The sequence below is a fragment of the Arachis hypogaea genome, chromosome 7, assembly GCF_003086295.3.
Source record: "Arachis hypogaea cultivar Tifrunner chromosome 7, arahy.Tifrunner.gnm2.J5K5, whole genome shotgun sequence".
NCBI classification, from domain to species: domain Eukaryota; kingdom Viridiplantae; phylum Streptophyta; class Magnoliopsida; order Fabales; family Fabaceae; genus Arachis; species Arachis hypogaea.
This window is the reverse complement of record NC_092042.1, coordinates 61,246,756-61,256,507: the sequence shown is the minus strand read 5'-3', so window position 1 is coordinate 61,256,507 and position 9,752 is coordinate 61,246,756. Positions and strand designations below refer to the sequence as shown.

General features: G+C 39.6%; 1 non-coding gene across 1 annotated transcript; it reads left to right on the top strand.

Moving 5' to 3' along the window:
• Positions 1-966: 966 nt before the first annotated feature.
• On the top strand, positions 967-1,070 carry LOC112704418 (small nucleolar RNA R71). Its single transcript, XR_003155044.1, has one exon. It is a non-coding gene; the product is annotated as a small nucleolar RNA R71 (small nucleolar RNA).
• The last annotated feature ends 8,682 nt before the right edge of the window (positions 1,071-9,752 follow it).

Sequence of the window (9,752 nt, the reverse complement as noted above, 5' to 3'; positions counted from 1 at the left end):
TCTTCATCCTCTTTAGAGGAAGAATAGTATTCAGAGCTCATGAATGGCAGAAGGAGGTTTAATGGGATCTCTATGGTCTCTATATGAGCCTCAAATTCCCTTGGGTCCTCAATAGAGAACTCCTTCTTGCTTGAGAGACGTCCCATGAGGTCTTCTTCATTGGGATTCACGTCCTCTAATTCCTCTCTAGGTTCGGCCATATTGATTATATCAATGGCCTTGCACTTTCTTTTTGGATTCTCTTCAGTATTGCTTTGGAGAGTACTAGGAGGAGTTTCAGTGATTTTCTTACTCAGCTGGCCCACTTGTGCCTCCAGATTTCTAATGGAGGACCTTGTTTCACTCATGAAACTTAAAGTGGTCTTAGACAGATTAGAGACTAAGTTTGCTAAGTTAGAGGTGCTCTGTTCAGAATTCTCTGTCTATTGCTGAGAAGATGATGGATAAGGCTTGATATTGCTGAGCCTATTTCTTCCACCATTATTAAAGTCTTGTTGAGGCTTTTGTTGATCTTTCCATGATAAATTTGGATGATTTCTCCATGATGAATTATAGGTGTTTCCATAAGGTTCACCCATATAATTTACCTCTGGTATTGCAGGGTTCTCAGGATCATAAGCTTCTTCTTCAGAAGATGCCTCTTTAGTACTGTTGGAAGCATTTTGCCATCCATTCAGACTTTGAGAAATCATGGTGACTTGCTGAGTCAAAATTTTGTTCTGAGCCAATATGGCATTCAGAGCATCAATTTCAAGAACTTCCTTCCTTTGAGACGTCCCATTATTCACAGAATTCCTCTCAGAAGTGTACATGAACTGGTTATTTGCAACCATGTCAATAAGTTCCTGAGCTTCTGCAGGCGTTTTCTTTAGGTGAATGGATCTACCTGCAGAATGGTCCAGTGACATCTTAGAGAACTCAAATAGACCATAATAGAATATATCTATCATGGTCCATTCTGAAAACATGTTAGAAGGACATCTTTTGGTCATCTGCTTGTATCTTTCCCAAGCTTCATAGAGGGATTCACCATCTTTTTGTTTGAAGGTCTGAACATCCACTCTAAGCTTGCTCAGCTTTTGAGGAGGAAAGAACTTAGCCAAGAAGGTCGTGACCAGCTTATCCCAGGAGTTCAGGCTATCTTTAGGTTAAGAGTCCAACCATGCTCTAGCTCTGTCTCTTACAGCAAAAGGGAAAAGCATGAGCCTGTAGACTTCAGGATCTACTCCATTAGTCTTAACAGTCTCACAGATCTGTAAGAACTCAGTCAAGAACTGATAGGGATCTTCTGATGAAAGTCCATGAAACTTGCAGTTCTGTTGCATTAGAGCAACTAATTGAGGTTTCAGCTCAAAATTGTTTGCTCCAATGGCAGGAATTGAGATGCTTCTTCCATCAAACTTGGACGTAGGTGCAGTATAATCACCAAGCATCCTTCTTGCATTATTGTTGTTGGGTTCGGCTGCCATCTCCTTTTCTTGTTCGAAAATTTCAGCAAGGTTGTCTCTGGATTGTTGTAATTTAGCTTCTCTTAGTTTCCTCTTCAGAGTCCTTTCAGATTCTAGATCAGCTTCAACAAGAATGCCTTTTTTCTTGTTCCTGCTCATATGAAGGAGAAGAGAACAGAAAAAGAAGAGAAATCCTCTATGTCACAGTAAAGAGGTTCCTTATTATTAGTAGAAAAAGAAAGGGGATAAAGAAAGGAGAATCCAAACACAAGGGTGAGGATAAGGGCAGTGATTTGAGATTAAGAGAAGTGTTAGTAAATAAATGAATAAATAGAATAAGATGAAAGAGAAGTTTTCGAAAACAATTTTAAAAAGGAGTTAATAATTTTCGAAAATTAAGATAAGAAATAAAATTAAAATTAAAATTTAAAACAATTAATTAATTAAAAAGAATTTTTGAAAAGAGGGAGGTATTTTCGAAAATTAGAGAGATAAAAGTTGTTACGTGATTTTGAAAAAGATAAGAAATAAACAAAAAGTCAAATAGTTAGTTGAAAAAGATTTGAAAGTCAAATTTGAAAAGATAAGAAGATAAGAAGATATTTTGAAATCAAATTTTTGAAAAAGATAAAATTTTGAAAAAGATATGATAAAAAGATATGATTAAAAAGATATGGTTGGAAAGATTAAATTTTTTTAAAATTAAAATTAATTACTTGACTAACAAGAAACTAAAAGATATGATTCTAGAATTTAAAGATTGAACCTTTTTTAACAAGAAAGTAACAAACTTCAAATTTTTGAACCAATCACATTACTTGTTAGTTAAGTTTCAAAAATTTTGAAATAAAATTAAGAAAAGATTTTGAAAATAATTTTTGAAATTTTCGAAAATCATAAAAGAAAAATGAAAAAGATTTGAAAGTTGAAAAAGATTTTGAAAAGATAAGCTTTTTAAAATTGAAAGTTTGACTTGACTTACAAGAAACAACTAATTTTAAAAAAATTATTTGACTAAGTCAACCCAAATTTTTGAAATTTTGAGAGAAAAAAGGAAAAGATATTTTTTATTTTTGAATTTTTAATTATGAGAGAGAAAAATATAAAAAATGACTCACAACATGAAAATTATGAATCAAAACACAGGATGCATGCAAGAACACTATGAATGTCAAGATGAACACCAAGAACACTTTGAAAATCATGATGAACATCAAGAACATATTTTTGAAAAATTTTTTATGCAAAGAAAACATGCAAGACACCAAACTTAGAAATCTTTAATGCTTAGACAATATGAATGCATAAATGCATATGAAAAACAACAAAGAACACAAAACAAGAAAACATCAAGATCAAACAAGTAAACTTACCAAGAACTACTTGAAGATCATGAACACTATGAATGCATGAATTTTTTCGAAAAATGCAAGAACAATATGAATATGCAATTGACACCAAACTTAAAACATGACACAAGACTCAAACAAGAATCACAAAATATTTTTGATTTTATGATTTTATGAAAAAAAATTTTGTATTTTATTTTATTTTTTTCGAAAACATATAGAAAAAAAGAAGTAATGAATTCAAAGTCCTCAATCAAAATTTCAGGAATCATACCAGGTTTGTCTAAAGCTTGATGGCCAACCAAGCTTCAGCATACCATTTTGAAACTCTAGAATTCATTCTTAAAAACTCTGAAGGATTTTTCGAAAATAGAGGGAGAAAATTTTTTTAAAGATTTTTGAAAAAAAAAATTTTGAAAATAAATGAAAAGAAAATTACCTAATCTGAGCAACATGATGAACCATCAGTTGTCCAAACTCAAACAATCCCTGGCAATGGCGCCAAAAACTTGGTGGACGAAATTGTGATTCATACTCAAATTGTTGTTCGAAATTGATTCCCAAGTAATGGCCCCAAAAATTGGTGCTCAATACCATGGTCTAAACATAATTTCACAACTTCGCTCAACTAACCAGCAAGTGTACTGGGTCGTCCAAGTAATAAACCTTACGTGAGTAAGGGTCGATCCCACAGAGATTGTTGGTATGAAGCAAGCTATGGTCATCTTGTAGATCTCAGTCAGGTAGATAATAAATGGTGAAAGATTTTTTGAATATTAATAATAAATAAACTGAAAATAAAGATAGAAATACTTATGTAAATTATTGATGGGAATTTCAGATAGGCGTATGAAGATACTGTGTTCCTTCTGAATCTCTACTTTCCTACTACCTTCATCCAATCCTTCTTACTCCTTTTCATGGTAAGCTGTATGTAGGGCATCACCGTTGTCAATGGCTACATCCCATCCTCTCAGTGAAAAAGGTCCAAATGTTCTGTCACGGCACGGCTAATCATCTGTCGGTTCTCGATCATGTTGGAATAGAATCCCTTGATTCTTTTGTCATCACGCCCAACAATCGCGAGTTTGAAGCTCGTCACAGTCATTCAATCCCAGAATCCTACTCGGAATACCACAGACAAGGTTTAGACTTTCTGGATTCTCATGAATGCCGCCATCAATTCTAGCTTATACCACGAAGACTCTGATCTCACGGAATGGAAGGCTCAGTTGTCAGGCAAGGGCAACCATGCGTCGTGCATCAGGAATCCAAGAGATACACACTCTAGCTTTCTCTTGCAGAACAGAAGTGGTTGTCAGGCACGCGTTCATAGGGATGGATGATGATGAGTGTCACGGATCATCACATCCATCAGGTTGAAGTACGAGTAGTATCTTAGAACAGAAATAAGATTGAATTTGAATAAAAGATAGTAGTAATTGCATTAAAACTTGAGGTACAGCAGAGCTCCACACCCTTAATCTATGGTGTGTAGAAACTCCACCGTTGAAAATACATAAGTAATGAAGGTTCAGGCATGGCCGAATGGCCAGCCCCCAAAACGTGATCACAGGATCAAAAATACAATCCCCTCGATGATAATACAATAGTAAAAGGTCCTATTTATACTAGACTAGCTACTAGGGTTTACAGAAATAAGTAATTGATGCAGAAATCCACTTCCGGCGCCCACTTGGTGTGTGCTTGGGAAGAGCTTGAACTTTACACGAGCTGAGGCTTCTTTTGGAGTTGAACGCCAAGTTGTAACGTGTTTTTGGCATTCAACTCTGGTTCGTGAAGTGTTTCTGGTGTTTGACTCTAGAATGCAGCTTGGAACTGGGTTGAGCGCCAGTTTACGTAGTCTAATCATGAATAAAGTATGAACTATTATATAATGATAGAAAGCTCTGGATGTCTACTTTCCAACACCATTGAGAGCGCGCCATTTGGAGTTCTGTAGCTCCAGAAAATCCATTTCGAGTGCAAGAAGGTCAGAATCCAACAGCATCAGCAGTCCTTTGTCAGCCTTTTATCAAAGTTTTGCTCAGGTCCCTCAATTTCAGCTAGAAAATACCTGAAATCACAGAAAAACACACAAACTCATAGTAAAGTCCAGAAATGTGAATTTAGCATAAAAACTAATGAAAACATCCCTAAAAATAGCTAGATTATACTAAAAACTATCTAAAAACAATGCCAAAAAGCGTATAAATTATCCGCTCATCAGCGTCCACCAGAGCATCGATACTTGGGAGCGGATAAGGGTCTTTTGGGTAGGCTTTGTTGAGATCAGTATAGTTAGGGCACATCCGCCACTTCCCATTTGATTTTTTCACTAAGACCACGTTGGCTTGCCATAATGGATATTTGACCTCTCTGATGAATCCTGCCTCCAGTAGGGCTTGTACCTGTTCCTCGATAGCTTGGGATCTTTTTGGTCCGAGCTTTCTACGTCTTTGCTGTACTAGCTGAGACCCTGGATATACTGCCAGTTTGTGGCACATTAGTTTGGGATCTATGCCCGGCATGTCTGCGGCTTTCCATGCAAAGAGATCGATGTTATCCTTTAAGAAATGTATGAGGGACTTTTTTATATCTTCTTTAAGGATTGCGCCAACGTTGGTTGTTTTGTCCGGGACATCTCCAATCTGGACTTTTTCTATCTCGCCTTCTGGTTTTGGACGGAATTCTTCTCGACCTCGAACTCCTCAGAATTCGATGGTGTGGATTTCTTCTCCTTTGCCTCTGAGGTTTAGACTTTCATTGTAACAGCGGCAGGCCATCTTCTGGTCTTCTTTTATCATAGCGATCCCTTCTACAGTTGAGAACTTCATGCATAGGTGTGGAGTTGAAACTACTGCTCTGAGCTGGTTTATAGTTGTCCGACCTATTAAGGCATTGTAGGCTGAGTTCACGTCGACCACGATGTATTCTATGTTGAGGGTCCTAGACCGGTTCCCTTTTCCAAAGGTTGTGTATAGCAAGATGTAACCAAGTGGTTGGATTGTGGTGTCTCCAAGTCCAAATAAGCTGTCCGGATATGCTCTGAGCTCTTTTTCTTCTAGGCTGAGTTTGTCAAAGGCTGTCTTGAATAAAATGTCGGCCGAGCTTCCTTGGTCCACGAGTGTTCGGTGTAGATTAGCATTGGCCAACATGATAGTGATGACCATAGAATCGTCATGTCCCGAGATGACGCCAGCTGCGTCCTCTTTAGTAAAGGTGATAGTAGGGAGGTCGGGTGCCTCTTCTCCTCTCCCGTTGTGGTATACTTCTTGGAGGTGTCTTTTGCGAGATGATTTGGAGATTCCTCCTCCCATGAATCCCCATGGATCATGTGAACATACTTCTCTGGGTTACGAGGTGGTCGTTCTGAGCGGCCAACCTCTTCGTCTCTTCTTCTCTTTCTGGGTTCATCTGTCTTACTGGCTAGGTACCGATCTAGTATCCCCTCCCTTACCAATTTCTCTATGACATTCTTCAAGTTGAAGCACTCGTTGGTGGGATGTCCATAGATTCGATAGTATTCGCAATATTCTGTCTGATTTCCTCCTCCCTTTTTGCTTTTAAGTGGTCGGAGTGGTGGAATCTTCTCCGTGTGGCATACTTCTCTGTAAACTTCTACAAGAGACACCCGGAGAGGGGTGTAATTGTGGTATTTCTTAATTTTTTCTTCATGCGAATCATCTTTTTTCTTAGAATCTTTGTCTTTATCTCGGGAGGAGTTGGAGAATCTAGATTTTGGGGTTTTTCCTAGTCGAGATTTTTCCTCCATGTTGATGTATTTTTCTACTCGTTCTTGTACTTCATCAGAAATGTGGGATGTTTCTTGGATTTGAATTGACTAAAAGGTCCCTCTCATAGGCCATTGATGAGACCCATAATGGCTGCTTCGGTTGGCAGACTCTGAATGTCCAGACAAGCTTTGTTGAATCTTTTCATGTAGCTACAAAGATTTTCCCGATCTCCTTGCTTAATCCCTAGTAGACTTGGGGCGTGTTTGGTTTTGTCCTTCTGGATGGAGAATCTAGCTAGAAACTTTTTGGCTAAGTCGTCAAAACTTGAGAGGGACCTGAGGGGCAGATTGTCGAACCATTTAATTGCTGTCTTTATTAAGGTGGTCGAGAAAGCTTTGCACCGAGTTGCGTCTGAGGCATCGGTGAGATACATTCTGCTTCGGAAGTTGCTGAGATGATGGCTGGGATCTGATGTGCCATCATATAAAGTTATATCGGGGAGTTTGAAGTTTTTTGGGATTTTGACCTTCATGATCTCTTTGGTGAATGGGTCTTGGTCCTTCGGTAATTATCCTCGTGACTGAATCGAGTAATTCTAGTTTTGATATCAGCTTCAAGCTTTTGGAGCTTGTCTTCTAATTCGCGGCATCACCTAACTTTCCTTCGTAGGTCTTTCTCGGCTTCCCACTGATATTCGACCTCTTTTGCAAGTTGTTTTAGGCGATCCTGAAGTGCTTCCATGGGTCCCGTGCTTGAGGAGTCTTTGTCTTTGTTAAGTTGAGAAGTATCGTTTAGTGTAACCTCCACGTTCTTATGTGGTGTTCTGTTCTCCACATCAGAGTTGTGGTCGTTGTCTAGGTTGTCTGCCATGATGGTGGGATGACTTCTAGGTCCCCGGCAACGGCGCCAATATTCTGAGAGTTACCTGAAACTGTAGGTCGATCTCGAACGTATCTTCTGTACTAGTCGGAGCTATTGAGTCCGACTTGTTGGACTTAGTGGTGGTGCTGATCCTTCACCAACGGAGGGTGGTGGTACCTGCAAGGGACTCCGATGCTTAAGTTAGCAAGGGTATTAAGCAGGTTTTTAGTAGAATCAGAGTATGAGTTATACCTGGGTACTCCAGTGTATTTATAATGTTGTAGAGTGATCTTTTCTAGAGATAAGATAGTTATCTTATCTTATCTTTGAGTGGAGTTATCTTATCTTCAAGGGAACCGCCCTTGTCCTTCTAGTCTTGGGCTGCCTTGGGATTTAGGTCGTGTTCCTCTGTTTGGGCCCTTTTTGGGCTTTCCTGGTGATCTGGCCAAACTCTTTGAGAAGAGGTCAGGTAGTTCTGACCTGAAGAGGTCGGTCGACTTATTGCCAGACAACCCGGGTGGGACAGCTCGACCCAGGGTATGAACAGTATCTGAGCAACAATAGCAGTGGCTGGTTGATCAGCAACAACCGTACATACCGGCACCACAACATAGCAAGCAGCAGATGTAAGGTCCCACATCGGTTGGGGAGGGGAATGAAGCATGCCTTATAAGGGTGTAGATATCTCTCCCTAGCATGACGCATTTTGACGAGTGAGTATGGGGGGCTTCGGCTATCATTCTATCGTCAAAGGCAAAACCGTGAGGCCTTCTGTGCCAAAGCGGACAATATCGTGCTAGAGGTGGTCTAGGCTATTACAGATGGTATCAGAGTCGAAGCCCTGATCGATGTGCCAGCGAGGGCGCTGGGTTCCCTTAGGGGGTGGATTGTAAGGTCCCACATCGGTAGGGAAAGAAACGAAGCATGCCTTATAAGGGTGTGGATACCTCTCCCTAGCATGATGCATTTTGACAAGTGAGTGTGGGGGGCTTTGGCTATCATCCCTATCATCAAAGGCAAAACCGTGAGTCCTTGTGTGTCAAAGCGGACAATATCGTGCTAGCGGGTAGTCTGGGCTTTTACAGCAAAACCCTACATACGACAGATGGTAATTCTAGCTAACGGATACTATAGTCTGTTGGTTGGAATTGATGACATCAGTTTGTCTTAGGTCTTGAGAGACACAGATTATCTATTTGAGTCAGATTAGCAAGAGCATGCTGCTTCTGGGCCATATGTTGCTCATTGCACAACAACAGGTCATACTAGTGACTTCTCAATGGATCGATCTCTGCGTCATATAGATCCTCCTTGTTCTTCCGCACCATTGCGTATCTAGTTATTCGATTTGAATGAATACCGCAGCAGGAAGAGGGATTTGGAGGGGATGACCTGCAGCACAAGTATGATTATGGTTGAGCGAGTGCTCCGGGCATGAGTGGTTCTGGTTTGTACGATACTAGCAGTGCCAGCATGCCAGATATCGGTGCTTCTGATGGTTGTGGTGGTCTAGATGCTGGTATATCTCAGGGTCATCCGTATAATTTATGGACACAAGCTGCTCCCCCAGATAAATACACTCCATCTCAGTATTCGAAGAAGGCGTCGAAGAAGTAGCCTGTTGCAGTTTATCTTTGTCTATTTGAGTTTAGCTTTGGAAGGTTCTTTTTAATTATTATGTATTTAATTTGTATTTCATATTGTACATTTAGATGTTTCTATTTGTTCTCATCTTTATTATTGTAAGTTTGGTTATGCTTTAGGTTAACACATACATAAATAAATTGGACATCATGCTGAAATAGTTAACAAAGTTACATAAAAAGTTACAGTGCATAAATACGTAAAAACCTTAACCACAATTGACCTCTGGTAGAGCTTGAACCTGTGCACTGAGGACATCGGCTACGTCCGTCCATATATAGTACACCAGCGAGGACCACGCATATCCCGTAAATCCATCTCATTCATGTAGCAGGTTGACTTTGGTTGTCCTTTTGTCGCGCACCTCAATGTCCAATTGGTGATCACCTTCGCTCCTTCATATCTAGCCCACGTAGATGGGTCATCCATCAGAACAAACTCACCTCTGTAAACCTTGTAAATTTCATACATCTTGTACATGTCATGTAGATATACTTGCCAATCAAGATGCTAGTTAGCATAAAATGCAAGAACGTGGCAGCATGGGAGTCACTCGACATGGAAATGACCACAATTGCAGTGTTGTTATGCAAGATTTACATTGTATATAGAACCATCTTGTATTTCACAAACCTCAAACATCTTATTGCACCTGTCAAATTGACTGACGACAATGTTTCCTGCATGTCGAAAACTTTCTTCAACTAGTTTAG